Source organism: Vicugna pacos, chromosome 15 (assembly GCF_048564905.1).
Source record: "Vicugna pacos chromosome 15, VicPac4, whole genome shotgun sequence".
Classification (NCBI taxonomy): Eukaryota; Metazoa; Chordata; class Mammalia; order Artiodactyla; family Camelidae; genus Vicugna; species Vicugna pacos.
The window spans coordinates 34,775,087-34,799,661 of NC_133001.1; the positions used below are offsets into that span (position 1 = coordinate 34,775,087).

Here is a 24,575-nt window from a genome sequence, read left to right on the forward strand (position 1 = left end):
GAAGGGAAGACCAAACAGAGCCTGATAGTCTCACTGAGTTAACAGAGATCAGAGTTCAGAGAAACTGAAGCATCTAGAATTTGTGCAGCTTAATACTGAAAATGAGAAGGTATACAGACAAAGAGCTCCAGAAATAGGGGTCTTCTTGAATCTTTAAATTGAATACCAGTCTGCACATGCATAGAGTGGAACTCCATTAAGCCAGGCAAAAAACAAATGCTGACAGAAAATGTCAATTTGCATTTCTATACAAAGTAAAATAATGTTCAAAAGTGAAGATAAAGGCTTTTTTAAACAAAGAAAAGTTGAGAGACTCCATTACCAGTAGCCATTCACTACAAGAAATGCTAACAGAGGTTCTTCAGGCAGAAGGAAAATTTTAACAGAAACTTGTATCTATAGAAGGATGAAGAGCACCAGTAGTGGCAAATATGTGGCTAAATATAAGATTCATTTTTCTCATTTTAAGATTTATTCATAAAATATTTGCTTATTACAACAAAAATTATAATAACATATCATGGGGTTTATATCATATATAGAAGTAAAAAAGTAGGACAACAATAGCCCACAGGGTGGGAAGGGAAAAACAGAACATACTGTTGTGAGGGTCTCAGGTTATAAAGCAGTGTTACAATAAGTTAAAGATCCACAGTTGTAAACCCAAGGGCAACTGCTCAAAAAAACAAAAACAGTAATTTAAAAAATATTCCACAAAAGTATGAAAGAGCCAATAGTGGAAATAAAAATGGAATACTGAAGATTTTCAATTAGTCCAAAAGAAGTCAGGAAAGGGGAAAAAGAACAAATAGGCAAACAGAAAACAAGGAGAAAAGAAATTGCCATGACTATATAGGAAAACACTGGTAAAAGATGGAGAAATCACATTATTTCTGTTTGCCCATGGCAAAGATTCAATTTTTTAAGGAAGATTAAATTAATGAAAGTAAAAGAAAGATTAGAGAATCACTGTAATAAACATGAGAAGCCAAAGAGGATGGATAATCTCCAGTGCACTAGTACAGAGGCTGACCTTTGATGGAAACAAACCATTCATTCACAGGCATGAAAGAAAAGGCAGATTATGTAAGCAGATTCAGGAAGGTGGGACGTGATGGTGGGACGTGATGGTGGGAGTTTATGAAGTTCTCTTTGATTGCTTCATTATTCTAAGTGAAATGGGAAACAAAATAAACAGCTGAGAGTGAGAATGGGGAACAGAGTATTGTGAAGATGCAAGTTCTGAATTCAGTTGTGTATATGAAATTAGCCTTCCTTTGGTTTATATTCTATGATCCCATAAACTCAAGCAAAGCATTTTTTTATCCTCTAAATGGCCAAATAAACATGATGTTTCAAATGAAGTACTAAGAGAAAGAATAAGAAGCAAGCATCTACTTCTAAGAAATCTGTCTAAAAGAATGTCTCTATTTAGAGTCCTCAGGAATACACTAGACTATATGCATTGAACACAGGGAGTATTCTATTTGGATGTCCTATTTCATTACTGCTCTAAGTAAAAAAAGAAGAACTAATGGTTTTAAAAGAATCTTCCAGAAACTACCTCAGGTGTTGGTGAATATTAGATACAAGAGACTTAGGAATCCCTATTCCTAAAGCCAAGAGTTTCAGTAGAAAACCTGTGTGCTTAATCTGGCCTACCTGACAGCAGGATAGTTTACCTGAAACTATTTTTTTAAGTAAAAAGTATTTTTACCTAATTGGTATAAGTTTGAACTCTTAAGTGTAACCATCTGTCCACTCCCATCCCACCCAGAAGACCTGCCAGGAGGAGATCCAGATCAATTTGTAACTTCAGCTGAAGTTGGAGGTAATTATTATTAGCTGTTAAATTTTATTTCCACAAAAAATTATATCACAAAACTAAATTATTTTGAAAAATCATTACAAAAAGGCAACAGATATAAGAAAACATTTGTATCACATCTAATAATCATGCATCAAGCTTGATCATCTTGGCTCTTCTTTGTCAATACAAAATTGATACAAGAGAGAACTATATTCAATACCTTGTAATAGCCTATAATGAAAAAGGGAATATACATATATATATGTACAACTGAATCACCATGCTGCACACGAGAAATTAACACACTGTAAATCAACTATACTTCAATTAAAAAAAATTAATGCAGGATGTTCACACGCTGATCTTGAGGTCCATTAAAATCTTATTCTGATTGCTTTCTTGGCTCATTCCTGCTGGGCCTGCTTGGAACTTTACATTAAAACACATGGCCTAGTTTGAAACTTCTGTCATTTAATAAATAAATAAATGGAAGTCAAAATTTACTTAGGGAGATCTTACCCCTGGGATGGTACCAGGTTTAAACAGGTGAGAAAGACAAGAGTATTAATTTTGTTTGACCCTTTCTTTAGGAATTATACCAATCCCAAATTATCTCTTTCAGGCAGGTCCTTTTATTATCTCTATCTGAGACACGTAGCTGTCAAGTCATTTACCCAGGAGTTACCCAACTAGGAATAAGAACTGTTACCCTTGACAAGTCCTGGATGCACTGCAGTATGATGAAGATTCAGAAAGCAGCAACAAGGACATGAAAGAGAATGCTGACTGGGCAAAGATGTTCAGAGCTGAAATACGACTTCAGAACTATGAAAATCAACTTGGAAAAAAACTAGAATCAATGGAGTAGGCACTGGTTTTCAATAACCACAATTAGAGAATAATAGCTCAAGCTGTTTGAGTTTTATATCAGTATAAAATGAATGTGCTCCTAAGCCAATAATTTGAAAAATGCTACTCATTAAAAAATAGTAATATAGAAAGGTAATGTCAGAACACTTGCTTGCCTGCAGTATAATTTCAAAAGTTATAATGCATCATTTATATAACTTTAATACGTTTAATTATCACATTAGAAGTATACACTCACACTTTGGTGTAAAAATACAGCAATTAAAAAATGTATTGACTAGATAATCAGATGCTAAGTATTATTCCTGTTACAAGTTTCAGTTTGTAAGGTACTAATCATACCAATGTAAAATAATAGATATTATTTTATTATATATTATTAGCATCTAAAATTAATATGTAATACAAAGTAAAGGTTATTTGCAGAGATGAGAATCAAGAATTCTTCTGAAATGATAAATCACCAAAATGTTGCCTCTGCATAAATTCCTACGTTAAAATTCCTTTGTAGGAACTGTCATAAAAAATTAACTTCAGAAAACACTTAACTTTCATGTCCTAGTTTTAATTAAAATTTATCTTTAGACATGGAAATTATGCTTTACCAAGTTACAAAGCTTTCAGCAACATCTAGCATATATATTCACTTACTTAGCAGATTCGTAGGGGGAAATACATATACAACTCTGATAAACTCGGGAGACGGATGAAAGTTTTTGCGAGAACGGTACACAGTATGGGTTACGAAAAAGCCTGAGTTTTAAGTTTCCCAAGGGACTGCTCTGAAACCTTGAATTAGCGATTATATTCCCCACGGCGACCTGGATAATTTGATACTCTCTAAGTGAATTCTAACATTCTTATTTCATTTGATTTCCATTATTTTTCTTATTTTGTAATTTCTTTTCACTTAGGACTCCCTGATGTTTGGCTTATTTGCAAATGTTTGTCGCACTGAAAATCTGGCCTTTCACGTTGTATAAAATAGGTAGAGAATCTGAGTGTGAGCAAAACAAAGCAAAACAAAACGTTTGCTGGAGGATGAACGCTGAGAAAGACCCAGGGAGCAGAGGTGAGAGGCGAGCAAAAGTCTCCAGCAGAAACTCATCTGGGGTTTGCAAGGACCTGCTGGGGCCGAGGCATCAAGCTGCCCGCTCCCCAAGCACCCACGCCGGGCGCCCGCGTGGAAACACTGACGACCTCCGGGGTTGAAGCTTCCGATGCGCCAGCTCCGTGAGGCTTGCACGGGGGAAGCTGCTGCAAACCCGCTCGGCTGCCGGAGAACAAACAGCAGGGCTGGCCTACAGGAGGATGCCCCGCAGGGATACAGCCGCCAGGAGGACACCCGCACGACCCGGAAGTGCGGTGGCCGTCGCCGGAAGTGCCGCCTCAGCATTCAGCCCTCGGCCCCCGGGTCGTGTACTACCCCGGCCCGCCGAGCCGCCCACTGCCCGCCTGCGCACGCACCTGTGCTCGCCGCGCCGGCCTCTCTGCCTTCGGAGACCCGGGACCCGCGGGCTAAGGCGTTCGGGAGCGAAGCGGCGGACGGACAGTAGCCCTCAGCCCGCGGGTCCCGAGGTCCCGCGCTGCGGCCGCCGCGTCCCAACCCAAACAGCAGAGACGCGGGGGGAGGAGCCCGCACCGCTCGCCCCGCGGCTCCCGCCTCTTCCCGTGGGGCGATCTGCTCACCCGGGGGCTCCCTGCGCACCTCTGACACACAGGGACAAGTGCGCTCCACCCAGCGCCTCGGCCCGCGCCGGCCTTTGCTGCCCGGGTGCCGCCTCCCTCAAAGCTCGGCTCCCCGCCCCGACCACCGCGCCCTGGCTCAGGGCCACCGCGCCGGTCCGGCCGGAGACTCGGCGCGCGCTTCCTACCTCCTGCGCGCTTTCTCCCATCACTGGCGCTCCCCAAACCCACCTTCTCCCCTAGTATCACCCTTCTGTGCTCTTTCTAGGCACAACCTTGAACCCTACGCAGAGTCAAACGCAGACGTCTTGCACGAATTACTAATCAAGTTTTCCTAGCTTCACTTGAATTCACTTTCTCTTTTAATGAGCTAAATCCCCAACCTTTTCGTCCCGTCAACCCCCACCACCATTCTGAGTTGCCTTTAGGCGGAAACCACTATCTTCTCAGATGCCTAGCGGTCGCAATTTTACCCAGCTTCACTTTCTGTGGTTTGTATAAGGAAAATAAAATTCTGCCAAATAAACTTAACAAAACTGCATATTCACTCCCTTCTGTGTTGTCCTCACTCTGAGCTTTAGATTTAGGCTTGCAGAAAACTTAGTCTTGAGCACTAAATTCCCCACCAGTGTACTGAATGGATTAAAAACGGGTGCACTCCTATTTATCAAAAAACAAAACCAAAAAAACTCCTTTATAGAGAATCAGAAGGCTAATTTAACAATCTGTACAAAACTATTTACTAATCAAGATTCTACAGGATCTTTAAGACAATAAAATGTTCTTTGAGCTTTAAGCAAGCTGCATACAAGAATAAGTAAGCCTAGCCAGGTCATTTAGTAAAATTAAGTTATATTTTGGAAGACAGCAGAGTAATACTTAGCCTCTAAGATTTGAAACTATAAAGCACTCCCTTCTAAGAACCACTTTTATTCACATTTTGTTGTGGTCTGCAAAGATAATACAATATCATGCTAATATTTGATTTATTTACCATAATATAATATAATGTAAACCTGTCTAGCAGGGTGATAATAGGTTTCTTTTTTTTATACTGTCTCCAATAACACTTAAAGGAAATTTGAAGCACCTTGAGGTTTAAGCTTTTCCAGAAGGAGTCCACTGAGGTGTTCACTGCTGCACCTCCAACACACAGCACAGAAGAGATCTGCAATAAAAATGCTGTGTGGGCTGAGGACAGGGCCTTACCCACCCTCTGCTCCAAAGTGAAGATGTCAGCTGGTACTGACTTGTTCTTCAAGTTCAGTAAGTGGGCTAAAATGGCTGGATTCTTTCTGCATGTAACTAACACCACTTCTCTTTGATTCTGTTTCTTGACCAGTAAAAACTATCTGAGAGGGTAGAAACTCACAGCCGTTTATCTTTGGTATAGTTAAAACTAACAAGCAAAGAGAAGAGCTGTATTTGCCAGGCAATGTAGTCAGAATGACTCGAAAAAGAAAAAACTGACTCCCCACTACCTCTACTAGGAATATAGTCCAAAAGGAATGTCTGAAGGAAAAAAAAAGAAAGAAAAACCAGAAACAGATAAACCAAGAAACCACTAGGAATCTCAAAGTTGCTGTTCGTCATGGACTGAATGTTTCTGTTCCTCCAAAATTCATATGTTGAATTCCTAATCCCCAATGTGATGGTATTTGGAGGTGGGGCCTTTGGGAAGTAATTAGGTGAGGAGGCTGGAGCCCTCCAGAATGGGATGAACACCACTATAAGAAAAGTAAGAGACCAGAGCTCTTTTTCTACCAGCTGACTGCAACCTGGAAAAGGACTCTTATCAGGACGCAACCATACTGGCACTATGATCTTTGATTTCCCATCTCTAGAACCATGAGAAATAAATGTTTGCTATTTAAGCCATTCAGTCTATGGTAATTTGTGGTAGCCGCCCAAACTAGGACATTTTCATTCCTCACAACTCCTACTTCAGTTACATGGGGTTCAGCCTTCTCTGCTCCCTCTGTAGAGCCTGAATCTCCATATCAGAGCACAAACCCTGCAGAGGGCTTCCCTGTAGGAGTTTGCCATTATCTCTTGAGCCACAGGGTATAAAATTATGGTGGGTCTATTGTGTTCAGGGTAGGCTAGGAATAGAGTTTAGGGAAAAGAGGAAAAATAATCCTGTGCTTAATATAAACAGGGTTTTTGTTTGTTTTATGTTTAAATTTTACAGGATCCTAGAGCACAAGAAAATTACCCTCAAAATTTCTGAAAAGATAACTATAAATAAATTGGACCTTCTAAGGGAAAAATGCTTTTTTGAAAAAGGCATGAGGATAAGTTTATCAGCTATTTCCACAAGACTAAGCAATAAATTATTGATCACATAAATACAATAAAATAGTTGAACCAATATTCCTGTACTGAACAAATCTTAAGCTATGTATAAAAGAAAAGTTAGCAACAGTATTTATGTAATATGATTTAGCAATTCAATATTGAATCAATTTTCTAAAAATTGTCAGAAAAATTAAGTTTTTGTTCAGTGTCATTTTCAGAGAGACATATACTTTGCTTGATGAATACTAACCTTGATCAATGATTATCAGCAGTTTTTCCGTAATGCTTCAAGGTAGGAATGAAGATTTTTCAGAAATTGCAGGAGATTTTGTAAGTCACATTCTTAGGCTGAGTTTCTGTAGTCAGCCTGTTTAAGGAATAGCTTTGGATACACTCTAAAATGGAACTCAACAAATTCAGAGCAAAAAGTCAGTTTGCCCGACCCTTCAGCATTCTTCCTTCACTTGAGAGAAAATGTTCAGGGGCATCCTTGACAGTACATATCTCAACTTCACAAGCCAAGGTTATTTTCATTGTTTGTGGCAGATTGAAAAAAAAAGTTCCTCAGTTAGAAAAAATGCTGTCATACTATATGTATGTACAAATTAGCTAAGGGAATTGAATAGTTTTAATTATATATAAAAGTTAGAACGAAAGATTTCATTTAGGACTTGGGTGGTAAATCAACTTTGTCCAAGGTTCTGCTGGGAAAAATTGGGATTGGCAACTTGCCAGACCCACTGTCCTCAGACTAGCCAAAGAAAAGTTACTTTCCCTTTAGGAGCAATATCTCTTTCAAGAAATTGTTCAGTAGATGGAGGCAGCCTCTTGGTTAGCAAATCAATCCATAGAGAATGACTTTTCTGATGCAATAGAGACACATTAATTAATCAACCATTGTTAAAACTTCTTCCATTTCATAGAAGTTGTATTCCCATCTTTGTAATCAAGCCATATGTTTGGACTCTCATTCACAGAAGTGAATCTAGAAAAAGATGAAATTGAAATTCACCGCTGTAATAATTTTAGAAGAAAGCTTGTTTCATAAAGCAAGTGACTAAGCCATTTGTATTGTAATAAAAAATAATTGTAATTTGACTCTTGAGAACTGGGAACATACCTTACCATGAAAGTCACCCTATGTAAATTGTGGTTTGTTTCCTAAGCACCCCCCAAAATCCTTGGTAATCCATATGGTAATACACTCTATGATTTTTAGCTGAATTCTAACTCAGAACTGCTGATATCAGGAAATCATCTATTTGTTGCTATGGCCTTGGCTGCTTCCACTTAAAAAAAAAAATATATGGCTTTGACCTTGTCAGTTGCAGCAGCTAAAAACTGTCCAATGAGAAGAGATACCCACCCTCCAGCTATGACGTCTGCTTACCAGCTAATGCAAAAAAACTCCTACCATCAGCCTCAGCCTCTGCCAGGTTTCCAGCATGAAAAGAATTACCCATTCAGCCATGGGGCTCTATGACTTTCTCACATGAAGCAAAACAACTCTTCCAATGCTCCTTAAAAAAAAAAAAGAGAGAGAGAGACAATTCTGACAGTAATGACATTTACTCTCTTAGTAGAAAACTCCCATTTCTCAAACAAAAAGGGGATGAGAGGAACTTAACTTTCTGGGCATAATGACTGGCTAGTCACTCATAGAACACAACTCAGGACCTGTCTGTATTTTGTAAATGAAAGATTGTTAACAAACTAGTTTGAATAATTTAGTCATTTACATACAGAAATTTTACACAGTGAGAATAGCTTCAAATTTTTTTCATAAAGCATTTAACTGTGAGAATCCAACTTTAGACATAAAGGCACTTCCATTATTTTCTGCTGCTAAAAGTTTGTGATTATGCAGACATGACCATAATTAGGTATTACTATTTTCTCCTCTTCTTAATAAGGAGAATCTGTAAAGATCTTTCATCGAAATAATTTATTGCTACTGTGTCTTAGGTTTTGGCTTCAAAGGCATCAACCATCAAATAAAAAATGAAAATTTCAGTTGATCTAAATACTTCAAAATATTTTGGTACTGCCCATCATCTTGTCTAAAACCCTGCCTCCCTTCTCATGTCTCATACCCTATCTCACACCCATCACTATCAAAAATTTCCTGACTTTCCTCCCACATATCAGCTTGTGAAGGAAAAGCCGGGGTGGTCTAACAAGATAACTTACAAGTCTAGGAATGTGAAGGAGAAGCTGGACTGGTCTAACAAGATAACTTACAAATCTAAGTATTGGAATACTGATCTGAGTTCTGTTGGACTAACTTGTAAATCTAAGTTAATTAGTGTTGGTTTGCTGTTCATGTTTTTTTCTAGCCAGCTGGGTTTTCAAAGATACATATCTGGCTTTGGAATGTTGGTTTGCTGCCTCCCTGCCTCCACTTTCGTGACGATAATGCTGCTAAAGCTGTTCCATGCCTATTGGCTGAATACCCCAAGCTTGTTCTTTACCCTATAAAACCTCATACAGTGAGAAAACAGTTCCCTCTCTTTCAGCAGGAGAGGAAAACATCCTTGTTTCTTCCAACTCTTCTGACAGGTGCATTCCCAGCCCAGGGCCTGACTGGCAGCTCTTGAGCCATGTGTTTTAGCAAACCTTCATTTCACAATGTGAGATGAGGCAACGATCATATGAGCAGCTCCTGCTCTTTCGTTTTTTGCCAACAGGTTCAGTGCTGTCATCCAGATTAATCATTTATGTCACAATCGTTCTCTGCTTGCCAAATTCCTTTCCTCCGACCAGTTAATCCTCAGCATGTGTATAACCAGGGAACACACTCAAAGATTTCATGTGAGAGGTATGAGAATGTTTTCTGCCCCTTCATCAGACACATAGCAGTGCATTGGCAAGGAATATGGGCTCCTTCAATGTGATTTTATGTGTTTGTGTGTGGTTGTCACCCCAGCCTCTGAGATGGGCAGAGCACGGATTTTCATTTTCACTTTGCAGATGAGGAAACAGCCTGTCAGAGATGAAGTGTGACTTGTCCAGGCCACACAGTAACTGGGAGCTCAGCGCTCCTCACTCACAACGGAAGGCTCTTTCTTGCCTCTCTGCAGAAGCCTAGTTGCTGGTTGCATTTCTACTGCGTGTTAGCTGAGCTGGGAGAGCGAGCTTAGGCTCGGGCAACGAATGTGCAGAAAGGTAAGGCAGTGCTAGTTAATTTTTAGTGCACAAAACAAGAAGTTCATTGAGGTTTTCCTCTTGTGCATTATTTTACTTAGTAGGGAAAGAAAAGTTAAAAATATTAAAGAATAAAAGTGCTACCCTTTATTACTAAGTGACTAGCAAAATACTAATTCAAACTTATGCTCAGAGGAGGCTCAGAATATTATCTAAAAGCAGAATTGATATGTTTGTGAGAACACATCAGACACTCCCTGGGGACTTCCGTAAATGCATGGGGCACCCTAATTTTTGAGAATCAAGATGCTGCATCAGCAAGTGGGGACAGAGAATCATCAAATGAATGCTAATATTAATGTGATGTTACTTATACTCACCATCTGGGGCACCTTGGTGAAATTTGGGTTATATTTAGGCTATTATGTTGAGTCAGCAGATCTACTTCATTGTCCATATGGACTTACCAGGTCTGCCAGTGTCTTAAAATTCAGATAATGATGTGTTTTTCCCAGCCTGTGGGACTTACCGCTTCTAAGTTCAGTGGTTAGAGTGCTTTTTCTTCCACTTTTGAATTCTGGATACGCAAGAAATTTCACTGGTGAAAGTCACATGCTCATTATTAGCAGTTGTAAATCTCTAGATAAAGGATGTTGATATGAGAAAGAAGGGGGTGCATAGGAGGAATTAGATGTCTGAGACTATAGTTAATAGTTTTGTGGGTTTGTTTAGCCACATGCATTAAATGGAATGAGCTCTGAGAATTTTTGCCTGAAGGAGAAAATGGAAAATATGTATCACTCAGGAATGCTTCCAACTACAGGTAACAACAACAAAATAATCCAACTAACAGTAGCTTTAAAAAAAAGAAAAAGCCCAGTGGTTACTGGCATTGATTCATCAGTCGATGATGCCATCAAAGGCCAAGCTCCATCTTTCTGCTTTATTATCCACAACACTGGCTCTTGGTCCTAATGCTTGTCTTGCTCAAGGTGGGAAGAAGGGAGAGAGAGACATGGTGCCAGTTACCAGGAAAGAAAAGCTGCTCAGAAATGCTTGTGAAACTTAGTGGCCAAACATGGAACACATAGCCATTTCTAGCTGCAGGAGAAGCTGGGAAAGGGGGTATCCAGATTTCTGACCTCCAGGCTAGAAGAATGAAAGAGAGAAGGAGATTGGGAATGGTTTGGGGTTAATCAGCCAACAGGGTCTGCCACTCTGACCAAGTGGAAGGTGGAATGAGTAACCAAGATCTAGATGCGGAACTCTGCAATACGCAGCAGTGGATTTTACTTTCCTCCTGTGTATACCAGATGTCTTCTCAGTCTCTCTCTTGTCTTGGTTCAATACTGTCTCAAGGTTTCACATCCTATAATAACATGTTAATGCAATTATTGTGAGATCTCTTGCACGGAAGAGTTTTAAAGCAATATCACTGTCTCTTCAATCACACTACCCTGATTTTTAGGTGCAATTTAATGCTTGATTTTCATACACTATGGATTCTAAGAATATCTTCACAGGAACTGCCAATTGCTGGCAGACTCAGGCAAGATTTCCTTCTGAAAAGAGGATTCTTATGTATTCTGTGACATATGTAAAAGCCTATGGTTTGATATGCCTTCAGCAGGATGGACGAGGTGGACTAGAAGAAAAAAGAACAGGAGAAGATAGTAACTAGGTGGTGAGCACTTTGAAAGAAGAGAGCTCTCAGGAACATTGCCTTGAGGGTTATAGAAGGTAGATGCAATAAAGCTATAAGGAAAAAAATTGGGCCTGGAGAGTATGATTTTTTTTTAGAGGGGGGAGATATAATTTTTAAAACTAGAGTCAAAGCATTAGGAATTATTAAAGGTAAGCTAACATTTATTTTTTATTTTTAAATATTTAAAATAATTGTAATGAGTGTCCAATCATAGTATCTGGATTCTAATATGCCTGATTTTCCCTATCCAATTTTTCTAGATTCTAGAAAGAATCATGGCAAGAAAATTACAATACAAACTAAAACATTTTTATTCCATTTTCACAGCTTACAGGAATTAGTTCTGCCTTCTGTGACTTAATTTATTGCTTGGATGTCTCTGACTACAAATAACAAAAAAACCTATGTGAAGTGTCTTAAACACTCAAAATTCTTATTATCTCACATCTTAAAACGTCTGAACATCAGATCAATCCAGCTTCCCCTCAGTATCATTAGGAGCCCAGACACTTTCCATATTTCCATCCTGCTACCCATAGCATATTGACTTTCATCCTAGGTTTGTATCCTCATGATTGCAAGATGGCTGCCACACCTCTAGGAATCATGCCCTCTCACAACTGCTTTCAAAGGCAGGAAAGAAGAAGGAGGCTCTCCTCATGCATCTCTTTCTTTTTATGAGTGAGAAAGATTTCCCCAAATGTTCCTTATGTCTCAATAGCTGTAACTGATTATCCTCGTGCCTTAGCTAAAAGGGAGCTATTTTAGGGAAAAAAACAAGTAACTGTCATTTGCAGCTTTGTTGTGAGAGGCAGCCTCTGTCAAACAGCAAAAACAGGGAGGGGAATGGCCATTGTGCAGGGAACCTTGTGAGTAAGAAAACAAAATTACTTCATGAACAGAGTTGGTATCTTCCTCTAGATGTATCAACAAAAGTGAGTCAGATTTCTAAACCTGACTTCATATCAGAATAGTTCAGGTCCAGATATTTCCTGTCTTCCGAGAGTAATTCTAGCTAATTAACCGACTTCAGGAAATAGGATGCTGGTCATGAGCCTGAGCTAGTTCTCCTGCTAATATGCTTTTGCATTTTAAGGAGTAATGACTGCGTTAAAAAGGAGAATGTGTTCCAGCAACATACTATGTTGCCAGAAATATCATTAACAAGGGCCTAAATATTACAGGCAGTCAAGTATCCTTAATCCCTTAATTCTGGCTAGCAACGTGAGGGCAGAAATCAAAACTGTCTACCCAGGGTAATTCAGTTACTTCTAGATGTTAAGTCTGAGTCTTCCTCTCCCTGTTCGCTTTCTGTCTCTTTAGGATCTTGCTCTGTCTTCAGCTGCTGCCACCTTTGGTCATTTCCATGACGTTTAGTTTTAAGGCCTAGCACTATGTTTCTTTTGCGGCCCAACCATAAGCTTTTTCTGGTCTCTGGCCCTCTCAGCACTCAGCCTTCCCCAACCCACTCCATCCCTAGGGATTTTAGAAACACTTGCCGGCTTTCCTACCTGGGCAGGGGGAGCAGAACTTTCTGAGAAAAACTGGCTATTCATAAAAATAACAGTGGCACAATTAAGCATAAATATCCAAAAAATGACGTCCTGACCACAAGATTCTACAAAATCTCTAATTTCCTTAACAAATTTGCATGAAAGTCGCAATTATGATAGAGGAAAACAAGAAATCAGCATTTCTCCATGCATACAAGTACTGCTCTGGGACTGCAGAAAGAATTCGATCCTCTCTTCTTAGATAAGAGAACAGAGTCAGAGATAAGATAATGTTGCCTTGGGGGAAAATGTTTGCTTTAAGTGGTTTTCCTCCTGGGATCCTGACTGTTCTTTGGGGATTCAGCACTCAGGGCTGAACCAGTGTGGGTTTCTGTGTCAGTCAGCTCTACGTATAAAGCACTCACTTCTGAAATGAAGACCTATGAAATACTAAGTAACCCCACACCGAATCAGTGCCGCGGGCCCTGAGTGGCCTAGGGGCTGTGTAATGAAACTGTCATTTCTTGTTTTTTTTTGTTTGTTTGTTTGTTTGTTTTAAACATGGAAAGAAAAAGATGACTGATAAAGTTTCACCACAATATTTAAATGTTTCATGCAGTTTAAAGGAAGAGTTTTGAATGATGACAATCTACATATTTCAATACATACTGTTTTGAAAGTTAAAATTTAAGTTAAAAAGTTTCATATGGATATCAATTTATCAAGAATTTTCCTGTGGGTGCTGGCAGTGGGGATGGTTTTAGCCCGGGGCTGTCTTGATAGAGTAACTCTGGGAGGGACCCCTGGGCTGCTATTTTGGCCTCTGAAATGGACCTACTTTGTGACCTCAAGCAAATCACCTTAAAAGATCTTTGTCATGGATGAGTCAAGGACCTAACCTTGCTGGAGGAATAACTCTCCCAGACTTCAGACAATACTATAGAGCTACAGTCATCAAAACAGCATGGTATTGGTACAAAAACAGACATATAGACCAATGGAACAGACTAGAGAGCCCAGAAATGAACCTACAAATTTTTGGTCAACTAATCTTCAACAAAGGAGGCAAGAATATACAATGGAATAAAGACAGTCTCTTCAGCAAATGGTGTTGGGAAAACTGGACAACAACATGTAAAACAATGAAGCTAGAACACTCCCTTACACCATACACAAAAATAAACTCAAAATGGATCAAAGACTTAAACACAAGACAAGATACAATAAACCTCCTACAGGAAAATATAGGCAAAACATTATCTGACATACATCTCAAAAATTTTCTCTTAGAAGAAATAAAAGCAAGAATAAACAAATGGGACCTAATTAAACTTACAAGCTTCTGCACAGCAAAGGAAACCATAAGTAAAACAAAATGACAACCTACGGAATGGGAGAAAATCTTTGCAAATGAAACCGACAAAGGCTTGATCTCCAGAATATATAAGCAGCTCATATGACTTAATAAGAAACAACCAAACAACCCAATCCAAAAATGGGCAAAAGACCTAAACAAGCAATTCTCCAAGGAAGACATACAAATGATCAATAAGCAATATGAAAAAATGCTCAATATCACTAATTATCAGAGAAATGCAAATCAAAACTACAATGAGGTATCACCTCACACCAGTCAGAATGGCCATCATTCAAAAATCCACAAATGACAAATGCTGGAGAGGGTGTGGAGAAAGGGGAGCCCTCCTACACTGCTGGTGGGAATGCAGTTTGGTGCAGCCACTGTGGAAAACAGTATGGAGAGTCCTCAAAAGACTAGGAATAGACTCACCGTATGACCCAGGAATCCTGCTCCGGGGCTTATATCCAGAAGGAACCCTACTTCAGGATGACACCTGCACCCTAATGTTCATAGCAGCACTATTTACAATAGCCAAGACATGGAAACAGCCTAAATGTCCATCAACAGATAACTGGTTAAAGAAGATGTGGTATATTTATACAATGGAATACTATTCAGCCATAAAAACCGACAACATAACACCATTTGCGGCAACATGGATGCTCCTGGAGAATGTCATTCTAAGTGAAGTAAGCCAGAAAGAGAAAGAAAAATACCATATGAGATCGCTCATATGTGGAATCTAAAAAACAAAAACAAAAACAAAAGCATAAATACAAAGCAGAAATAGACTCAGACATAACATATAAACTTGTGGTTGCCAAGGGGGCGGAGGGTGGGAAGGGATAGATGGGATTTCAAAATTGTAGAATAGATAAACAAGATTATACTGCATAGCACAGGGAAATTTACACAAGATCTTATGGTAGCTCATAGAGAAAAAATGTGACAATGAATATATATATGTTCATGTGTAATTGAAATATTGTGCTCTACACTGGAATTTGACACAACATTGTAAAATGATTATAAACCAATTTAAAAAAAGTTAAAAAAAAAAAGGACCTAGCCTGGAAGTTCACTGAGCAATAAAGCAGACAGACATATTGGTTGCACAACTGCAGTATCTCAGAAGGGCGCTGCTGCAGAAACGACTCATATAACTGTCTTATGCACTGGTGAGCCTGGTGCTGACCCATCAGAGCTGGGAGAGGCCTCTTGAACCGTCCAGCCCAGCCCTTCCACCTGGCAGGTGAGAAGCCCAGAGAGAGGAAAATCACTCTTATTAGCAAGATCATATAGTCAATGAATGCAGGTTAGGCTCATACCTCAGCTCTTATGGTTACTGTGAGGTTTTAATTTTCCCCAATGTCTAATTATGAATAAAGAGTTTACTTTATGATTAAATGCAAAGTGAGTGTGCACCCAGCACTTTGAGTAATACTCCAGGCTCTGTGTCCTAGAGAACAGAGGGATGACTTGAGGAAATGTCCCCAGTGAAGCAGGCAAAGGTTGCTTTGGGTATGAATTCTGGAGAGACTAAGCAGGGCTTTTGGCTGACTTGACTGACAAGTGTGACCCCTGCTTGAAGATTCCAGCTGCTGGGCCAGAGTCATGATGGTGTTCGGAGGGGTTGGAATGGAGTCAGGCTGGAGAGTGCTCTAGAGAGTTCCCAGGGAGCTGGCTGTTTAGAAAGGAGCCTTTGGGCAACATATGCTGCCCAGGGTCCCAAATGCCACCACCCCAAAGATACAGCCCTTTGAGCCCTAAAAGGTCTAGACCTCAAAATAAATAATAAGAAATAATATTTATTTAGTAATTCTGTATGAAATGTGATAAGTACTTTTTTTCACGTCCTCATTTCATAATCATGGCAAACCTTGAATTAAGTATCGTTAAGTGCCATCTTACAGATGAGGAAATTGAGGTTTAGAGACACTAAAATAATGTCCCAAGACCACCCAGCATATAAGCAAGCAGAGATTCCAAATCCAATTCTTATTCTGAATTCACATTTTCAATCATCATACTTCACTGTCTTCATACTTCACCGGTGGGTTATGTCCTCCCAGGGAGGGAGCAGGGATTTATTCCTCTAGAGAAGTCAGTGGCCACGTACAATAACAGGGTCTAAATTCAGGATTTTCACAGGGACTGAGCTGTGGACAGACATGGGGCAAAGTGAGTGAGAACTCTGTACAGTTAAAATCTGCCGCTGGGGTCTGGTCCAGGATCCTTCTTTGAGTTACACAAATTCCATGATTTTTCTTAGCAAATCTGCCCATTCCACGCTCAATGTCAGGAATCAGAAACTCTAATCATTTGAGGAGGGAAAAGAGACAAAGGAGGAGGAAGCAAGTTGGAGATGGGGGAGCAGCAGGCACTGGACACGTTCAATGCAACCTCAGAACATTCATCTGCCTCAGGGCTGTAGTTCTCTGTGGCTTTGGGTCTTACCTTCTCTTCATCCCTGGTCTTGTGGAAGTCACAGGGCAGGACAGGATCATTCAGGAGAGCCCAGGACCAAGGGACTATGGATGTCCATTCAGGCAGAAATTGAGACCAGCTAACGCAGGGCAGGTGTGTGTGGATGGTGGGTCCAGGTGGGGAGGCAGGATCCAGTCAGAGCATCTCTGTGGGCAAGGAGGTCCAAGTGGCACGAGTGTCTGGAGCAGGTAGGAGGGGTCTGTGGGTCCCTGAGATCATCTCTATCAGGAGAAGCACAGGTAAGTTTAAGAAAGTAAGCCAGGCAAGAGCACTTAGGACTTCAACAGAAATACTAGACAAGCTAGTGGGTTCTAGGTGCCATGTTTTGGCATCTAGCCCAACTGTGCAGTCCTCAGAGCCACCACCAACCCCGGACAGACCACTGATAGAATCTGTTCTCTTGCTCACCTTGGCTGGCTTACTCTGCTCAGGGTGGGAGGAAAAACTGGCCACGAGAGGGCAGCAGGGAGCCACAGACGCCCTTAGATTCTTACAAAGGACTAAGTGCTCTGGGGTAGCCCAACTTAACTAGGTAGCAAATTACCTGGGCAAAATGACACGGATTCCTCAGCCCCACCCTGGACATTCTGATTCTGTAGCCTCGGTCGGGGCCGACAGTCTGTAGTTTTAATACACGGCCCGCATGATTCTAATACAGCAGCTCCACAGCCGGATTTTGGGAATTGCTCCCCTAAAATATTCTGTATCTTCTATTGGGCTCCCTTAAACCAAGATGACAAATACTGTTGTTAGGAGAATAATATCTGTTAAAATATTTTATTGGAAAAATAGATCATATAACAATGAGTATGTAAAGCATATGCTCATTTCAAAGATGATAATAAAGCAAATAACTATTTTTAGGATAAAAAGAACTTTAGAACCCCCAGCAGTTTAGAAGCCCCTTGAGTGCCCCTCTCATCTCACATTCCCTCCTGCCCAGGGGTAACCTTAATCTTCAGGTTTGTGAGAATGGCCCCCTTCCTTTTCTTTAAAGCTTAGAACTTCTAATTTTTACCCCCAAATAGCATATTTTTAAACTTGGGGCTGATTTTGAATTTTAATAATTATTTTTTTCAACTAACAGTATATTTGTGAAATAAATCCATGTGAATGCATGTGTTTATAGTTCATTGCCTTGTATGGATATGCCTACATGGATTTATCGCCTTTCTTGACGGACATTTAGGGAGCATCCAGGTTTGTTTGTTTGTTTGTTTTTCCCCCCTATTACCTATTAGGAACAATGCTGCTATGAAAACTTCTACATCTGGAGAATTTTGCATGAGTTTTTCTAGGGCATATATCTAGGAGTAGAATTGCTGGGTTTTAGTGTATGCATAATAAGCACTTACCATTAAAAAAAAAAACGACTGATAAGTTTGATCACATTAAAGTTAGGAACTTTTTAAAGACAGTGAAAAGACAAGCCACCCACTGGGATAAGATTTTTGCAATACGTATAGTTGATAAATGATGAATATCGAGAGAATATAAATCACCATGAATAAATAAGAAAAAGGCAGACAACCTAGTAGAAAAATGGGCAAAAGTCACACACACTTTACAAACCAGCAAATCCAGAAGGCCATTACAAGTGTTCCAAGATGTTCGACCTCATTAGTTATCAGGGAAATGCAAATTAAAGCCACCAGGTTATATCATCACGTAGCTTACAAATTGGTCAAAATTTAAGAACCTGTCAATAACGAGTGTTGTTGAGGTTATGGGACAATAGAAACTTCTACACATTGCAAAGTAAATGGTATCATCACTTTGACACACTTCAACATTATCTAATCCTCTCGAGGCTCTGGTATTAGAGGACAGGTTGAAGAATGCAGTGGAATCTGAGAAGCCAAGCGTCCAGCGCTGAGCTGGGGCTATGGAGGGAACTCGGGAAGGGGTCTATAGGAAGCTCTCGCCTTGGTGTAGCTGTGGCCTCTGTGGGCTCACAGCCAAGCATCTGACGGGAGGCCTAGGGCTGCAGTGGGGCCTGCAGTCTGACAGAGGAGCCAGTCGGGGAGCGGAGGAGAGCAAGGACCATATGGGGCACTTTATCTTATCACAAAGACCCTCTGGGAGGAATAGCTCCTGCTTCACTTGCTCCTGTATCCCAAATCTTGTCTGAGTTCATCTTTTGACCAGCTCTAACCAGGACATAAAGTAAAGGGGATTGTGGGAAATGTAGTTTCCATCTGTATTAGTTTCCTATTATTAATGTAACAAACCATAATACACTCAGTGGCTTAAAACAATGCAAATTTATTAGCTTGCCATTATGGAGTTCAGAAGTCCAAAACGGGTTTCACTTGGCTAAAATCAAGGTGTTGGCAGGACCTGACTCCCTCTGGAGACTCTCAGGGAGAACCCGTTTCCTGGCCTTTTCCAGCTTCTAGGGGCTGCCTGATGCTTGGCTTGGAGCCCCTTCCTCCATCTTCAAAGCACACCACTCCAACCTCTGCTTCCGTTGGCACATCTCTCCTCTGACTCTGATCCTCCTGCCTCCCTCCTATAAGGAGGATGATCATATTAGGCCCACCTGGATAGTCCAGGGTCATCTCCCCATCCATCCTTAGTTGCATCTGCTATGACTCCTGCCAAGTAAGGAAACATATTCACAGGTTCCAGGGATTAGGACCTGGACATGTCTGGGGGGTCGTGACTCAGTCTACCACAACAACACAGTCCAGCCGCCTTCTCCCACCAAACTGGAGCCTTTCTCACCGGAGGTTTTTCAATTTGCTCACCTAGGTTCTCACACAGTGTTTGATCCTCTCCTTTCAGGGGTGAGTTTTGCTGGTAATTTATGGAATCTCTACTCGTAAGATCTTTCTGGGCTTTGCTTTCTCTCTCAGGCTCTGCTGCTGTCCCATATTTTGGCACACCCTTCCAGATTCTATTCTGGGGCTGTGGGAATTCCTTTTTACCTAGTTTTGTTAAAGATTCCTCAATATTTTTTATTATCTTAGTAGCTATGCTTTTATGATGTGGGGAGATTAAAGAAAACTATACTGCCACCAAATTCTTGCTGTCTGAATGATCTTCACTCTTGCCATGGCTTCAATGGATAGAAGTGCATTTTTTTAATACTGAAGTTAAAAAATCAGTACAATGATAAAAATTAATGAAGGTTTTCAAAAGACCCTTTCTAAGAATGGATTTCCTAATTGTTTCTCTTCCCAAAGCATCCCCTAAAAAATGACTCAGCACTAAACTTCAAAGCTGAGAAGTTATATATACTGCTAGAAATAAAACTGGGTATGAGGGTGTTGTGGCCAAGATATCCTTCTATTATGGTCACAAATGAAATTGCAAAGGTTTAGGGTCAGGATCATTTCTCAGTTGAAATATCAGTTTCAAATACCTATTTTAAAGATTCTCAAACAAAGTGGTTTGATTTCTCAGCATCTTGAAAGTGTTTGGCTTAACTTCACCCCAAATGAGATTTCTAGACTGTAAACCACACAAAGGAATCCCTTGGACCACCCATCTCAAAGCTTCTGCTTGCAACCACAGAACACACATGCACGCGCGCGCACACACCCCCCCCCATACCATTTGAAGTGTTTGCCTAGCATATGACCATCTTTGTGGTTATAATTTTCAAATATCTATTTCTGTACCCTTTTATGGAGAATTCAAATCTCTAGCAGAAAATACTCTTCAAACAAAACATACTCATTGCATTTGGGCAACCACAGACCACCTGGAGGGCTTTCAAAGACCAGATTTTCAGAAACTATAATTTACAGCACAGAAAGAATCGTGGTGCCTTGAGTTGAGGAGGACCAATAAGATACCTGGTACAACCTCCCCCCGCCGCCCCAGATTTAAAAACTAGTAAAGCAAGCAATTTGTATTGATTCAGATATAAAAAAAATGTCTTAAAGGGGATAACTATGGAACCCAGATGTTGGCTGAGACTTCCTTGCCCTCTGGGGACTGAGGAAACTTTCTAATGAAACTTGGTTAAGCTCCTGAATTCACAAATGTATCTCTGTTTTGTCTTCCCTCAACCTGGACGCTCAGGTCCTTGGAAGGTTCTGTAACTGGTCATTCTCCTCAATCATCTCTTAAAGCTAATGACATCAGAGAGGAGTCACAGGGGGTCATATGACAACACTCCATAGCCTGCCATCTTCTACATCTTCACTTCTCTCCTCCTCCCTCTTCTCCTTCCGAACTCCACCGCCATCCTTCCACAGGGAGCAGACAGCCTCATCTCCTTGCACTGTATGCCCTGCCCACATGACCTTGGCACCAGCCCTCCCAAACATCTCCCTGTCCCCAAGACTTATCTGCTCTGAATGGCCCTATCGAGTATTTTCCCAACAAAGATGGGACTCTGTTGAAGAGGAATTCACCTACCAGCTGATGAAAGAATAAAAATGTCTTTGTGTCCTTATAAATATGGCAGGTAAAATGATCATTAAATCACAAAACTATGTGAAAAGTTATTTAGTCTCATCTTCTACAGAGAAAAATCCACACAGAGGAACCCAGACAGACAAGTGAGGACAAATGTGAAAATGTCTAAAGGTTTCTCATCACAAACCCCATCCCTTAGTGGATCCTGTAAACATACATTACCTGAAATGTATGCCTCTCCCAGTTCTACTATTAGAGTAGGTTGCTTTTCTTTCTTCTTCATTCTTCTCCAATCCTGGGAAGTCCTTCTTCTCCATTAACTAAATCAGTCATTCTGTTCTTTGCTTATAGGTACACATCCAAAAAGTAAACTTTATCTTGCTAGGTTTTGTGTTTATTTCACTTGCTGTTGAAAAGGCAGTGTTGCAATGAACTGTATTCATCTGATATTCCCTTGTAGAGAAATCAGTTAGTTCTTATGACAAAAATAAGATGGATTCTTATATTTTTCTTTAAGCATTTCATGTGTATGAGTGCTGTTTTACTGACAAGGCAGCAACTCCTGGGACCCTGTCTTATATTTCCTTTCAACCTTCACCTAATCTAGCACGCTGCCACCTACTTGCTTTAGAAATGAATATAAATCACTAAGCTTCACTGGGCTGCTTCCTAAATCAAACAAAAGAGGGCACCGTCTTTACTCAAAGGACTTTACAAAGCAACATGATGTAATAGGAAACATTGGGATTAAAGTCTGAGGGCCTGACTTCAAAAGGGATGTGGGCAGATTATTGAACCTCTCTGAGTCTGGTTTCCTTGTTTGTAAAAGAGTAACAATAACTACTGCCAGGCATAAGATTGTCATGAGAATCAGATACGATTGTGCATGTTAAAGTTCTGTGCAGACTGCAAAACATTTTACAATACTGAAGCTTTAGCCATCAACACACCACATAGGATGTGGAAGGAAGAAAACATGGATCCAGTCAAGTCTCTGAATCTTCTGTGGACTTGACCCTCAAATCCCTTCCTCCAGTTCAATTTTTCATACAAATCTTTCCTTTATCTTCAGCAGTAGCCTTGGGTGTGTGCTGCACTGGCTGTGGCCTGGGTCAACAGGATAAATCTGAGCAAGCAGCTTAAACTCAGCCCTCATGAAGGGAGGTCCCACTGAGCCACCAATTGTCCAAGAGGATTGGCTTGCCTTTCCAGGGCTGCAGGCTCCAAGCCCACCCCTGTGGCTGTGACTTTTCCTTCCAGGCCTTGCGTGGGTAGAGCCCCTGTGCACAGAACGAGACACAATCTGGACAGCCAGACTGAGTCATTCAGACCTAAGCAAATCTTCATCTCTCTGATCCAACCAAACCCTCCAAGGAGGGTCTAATCCATGTTTCTTTTGTGGACTGCAGGGGCCTAACCAGGGTGGGCACAGCAGTATTTTCCCAAGGCTGCAGGGTTGGGTCTGGAAGTCCCCTGCTGGGTCAGGCATTAGCCCTTTAGTTGCTAGATCTAGGGGGACTGGAGAGGGACAGAAAGTCAGGACAGTGAAAGGGAGAGGAGGAGGTTGGAGGGAAGCCCTTAGGGGAGCTGGACCAACAGCTATTTACAAACCCGTAGGAAAGTATTTAAACCTATTAATACTTGGAATGCACTTACAGGGGAATATGGGCTAAATACCAGCACAGGGATTGAGACATCATCTGTCCCCCTGGGTTCATAGATAAGGACATTGAGTAATCGAGCCAAGGTCATTCTTTACCAGGAATGGCCTCTTCGCTGCTGATTGTCCTCAATCATCTGGGCCTCAAAGCATGAGGCCTAAAGAGCAGCCTGGTTTCTATGGCAACCATAAAACAGATGTTATGCTGGGACAACCCTTTATTTCATCAAACTCTTTTCACTGGCACCTTGAATTAGATTTCCTAACACTTTCTCCTGTTCCTTCATCAGTAACTCACATCAGCAAAAGTTTGTTAAGCAGCTACTGTGTAGATGGGGCTGGATTCTACAGGAGCTATGGAGGACCAGAGAGAGCTCTGGGTTTTAAGGAGGCCATAGGCACAAGTGGACACAGGTGTCACCTCAGGGGGTCCAGTAATTCCTGAATTGCTGAGCGGAGGGAGGGGAGGAGCCCGCACAGCCAGAAGCACCTAGACTGATGTGGAGACCAACAGATGGAGCCTGGGAAAGAAGTGCTCATCCCAAAAAGATGTGTCTGTGGGTTTACAGGTTAAATTAGATGAAACCAGAGAACTCAGCATTGAGAGCTGATACAAATAGTGACAGTCGAGTAAGGCAGTGGTTTTCCAGCTTCTCTTAGAAACAAATCTTATGAGAAGCTGAAAATATAAAATGGATTAAAGCAGAGCTGTGTAGTGGGGGTAGGGTAGGATGGAGAACACTGTGGAAGGGCTGGAAAATCGCTGGAAAAAAAGAAGGCTCTCAAAGACTAAAGAATCTTGCCAAATAGCTCCTGCACCTCATTCCAGGATCCTGATGAGGAAGGCCTCAGGCTCCTCAGATCCTGGGAGATTAAATCAGGTGAGAGACCTTAGGAGACTGAAGGAAATACCGAATGTCAACTACTCGGTTCTCCATGAGAAAAGTGGTCTGGGCTACTTATGTATTTTCCCTGTTTAAGCTACATGACAAACTCAATCATGATCAGAAATCACTTTATGACTTTAGCAAAAGAAATCATGGCCACAGGTCTGGAAACATTCAAAGCCTGTGTCACCAACATTCTCTTTCCACACAGGCATGCATATATGGCAGGACATAATCAGAGGGAATCTGTACATGGGAGGATAAAGAAGACAAATATTTAATTCCATCAAGCTAAAATATCCTGATATTTCTATCTTCTAATCCAGTGGACTACAAACTTTATTGATTATGGAACCCAATGAGCAAACACTGTTGAAGCCTACATCCCTAGTATATTTATGAATTACAAAACCTTCAACTGCTAAATGGTGTTTTAATGAAAAAAATGGCTTCTATATCCATGGATTTCCCACGTGTGAATCTTCTTTCGATTGAAACATTCAAAACGTTCTAACAAATGTGTACAGCGTTTGGTGATAACTTTTCTCCAGTCTGCTGTATCTGTGGTTAACTGTGAATCACAATGTGTAGAAACTGTGCTTCCAAGCTCCTAAGTTTTGTGTTTGCCCTCTGATCTTATCTACCACTGAAGAACATGCTGCCTCCCTTCCTTGTGTGGAAGTATTATGATCATTAAAAATACCAAGGACATCAAACCAGTAAGCAAGTCTGGCTGTCCAACTTATACCTATAAAAGCTGGGACTAAACTGGTTTCTTAGCTTGTAGAAACACAAGTTCACATC

General features: G+C 40.8%; 1 protein-coding gene and 1 long non-coding RNA gene across 12 annotated transcripts in view; both read right to left on the reverse strand.

The window, feature by feature from the left end:
* The window catches only part of RMDN2 (regulator of microtubule dynamics 2), an 84,099-nt gene extending 75,978 nt beyond the window's left edge, over window positions 1-8,121 (reverse strand). For 4 of the 11 annotated variants that reach the window (XR_012059115.1, XM_072937909.1, XM_072937908.1 and 1 more), the window contains exon 1: window positions 4,148-4,480. The gene's annotated coding sequence lies outside the window, so the exon portion shown is untranslated. Of the gene's footprint in view, window positions 1-4,147; window positions 4,484-6,914; window positions 7,650-8,054 lie in introns of those variants that run through there. The other 7 variants (XM_072937904.1, XM_072937905.1, XM_072937900.1 and 4 more) reach the window with 6 other exon arrangements.
* Window positions 8,122-19,121: 11,000 nt separating this feature from the next.
* Window positions 19,122-24,575, reverse strand: part of LOC116283508 (uncharacterized) — a 276,884-nt gene continuing 271,430 nt past the window's right edge. The window contains exon 7 of the long non-coding RNA XR_012059117.1: window positions 19,122-19,365. This is a non-coding gene — a long non-coding RNA (uncharacterized lncRNA). The remainder of the gene's footprint in view (window positions 19,366-24,575) is intronic.